Here is a 1,460-nt window from a genome sequence, read left to right as displayed (position 1 = left end):
TTAGCTTTGGGGGTAGTTTGTCTTGAAGATATGCGCTGCATTCCTTCGCCAGAGCTACCGCCTCAAATTCTCCAAGTCTTTATTTTTTGGACAGGATATCCTTCATAAACTTGACGTAGTTCGGCATTTGTTCAAGTGCTTCAACCAACGGGATGTTGATGTGAAGTTGCTTGAGTACGTCTAGAAATTTCTTGAATTGAATTTCCTGCTTCTGCTTCTGAAGTCTTTGAGGGTAAGGTGGTGGTGGTTTCTTTACTGGAATTGGTTGATTCGTGAGGTGGTTGGGCTACAAAACTGTCAGACCCATTAGTGGTAAGATTCTTAAGCATTGAGGATAGTGAAGGTACCTGAGACGCGAGTGAAGTGAGAGCGTCCACTTCATGTATTCCAGCGATTCGTCTTCCTGACGCAGCTCGATTGGTTGGCCATTGGTAATTGTTACCGGCGATCCTCTCGATGATTTCGTAAGCCTCATTATAGGACTTAGAAAGAAAAGCACCATTAGTAGAAGCATCCACTACCATTCTCGTGTGAGCATTAAGACCATTATAAAATGTCTCAAGTTGAATGCAATGTGGGATTCCATGATAAGGGCATTTCCGTAATAGCTCTTTGTATCGTTCCTATGCCTCATACATGGACTCATCATCCATCTGTTGGAAAGAAGTGATCTCGTTCCTTAACTTAGCATTCTTACTAGGCAGGAAATACTTCATAAGGAATCTTTCAGCTAACTCTTGCCATGTAGAAATTAAGTTTGGTGGTAATGAATTCAACCAGGCTCAAGCTCTGTCCCTTAGTGAGTACGGGAACAGCTTCAATCGTAATGCATCTTCAAAAACTCCTACTAATTTGAAAGAGTCGCTCACATCCATAAATAGTCTTAAATGAAGATGATGATCCTCTATATGCATTCCACTAAATTGGCCCACTGTCTGTGTGATATCCCAAATTAGGGACTAATCAGAATAGTATTTCGGGACCACAAATCTGAGATAGAAATAATTATTTTATGATTATTTTGAGGTCTATGATATGATTTCATGATTGTGTGAAAATTTCGTGAAGAAATTCTATGCATAAAGTGATTAATTTGAAGTTAGGGACTAAATTGAATAAGTTACAAAAATTGCATTCTAGAAGTTTCTAGTATGAAATTGCTTTGAAATATTAATTAGGAGGTCTTAAATAGCAATTTGACCAATTTCTAAGTTTATGGACAAAAATTAGACATGGATGGAATTTTTGAAAGTTTAATAAGGAAGGGCATTTTGGTCATTTTGATATTAAATGAAATAAAATGGGAAAAATAACACAAAAATGATCATCTTCTCCATAAGTTGCTGCCAAATTTTGCTCTCCACCATAGCTATGGTTTCAACACTTTTAAGCCTTGACTAGCAAGGAAAATCGAAATTCGGGCAAACATCGGCAAAATACCAAGTTGTGGACAAAATGGT

The 1,460-nt window shown here is 37.7% G+C and overlaps 1 non-coding gene across 1 annotated transcript; it reads left to right on the top strand.

The window, feature by feature from the left end:
• The first annotated feature begins 579 nt into the window (after window positions 1-579).
• Window positions 580-686, top strand: LOC121231481 (small nucleolar RNA R71). Its single transcript, XR_005929540.1, has one exon. It is a non-coding gene; the product is annotated as a small nucleolar RNA R71 (small nucleolar RNA).
• The last annotated feature ends 774 nt before the right edge of the window (window positions 687-1,460 follow it).

Source organism: Gossypium hirsutum, chromosome A06 (genome assembly GCF_007990345.1).
Source record: "Gossypium hirsutum isolate 1008001.06 chromosome A06, Gossypium_hirsutum_v2.1, whole genome shotgun sequence".
Taxonomy (NCBI): domain Eukaryota; kingdom Viridiplantae; phylum Streptophyta; class Magnoliopsida; order Malvales; family Malvaceae; genus Gossypium; species Gossypium hirsutum.
Note: the sequence above shows the minus strand (reverse complement) of the source record. Positions and strands in the feature narration are given on the sequence as shown.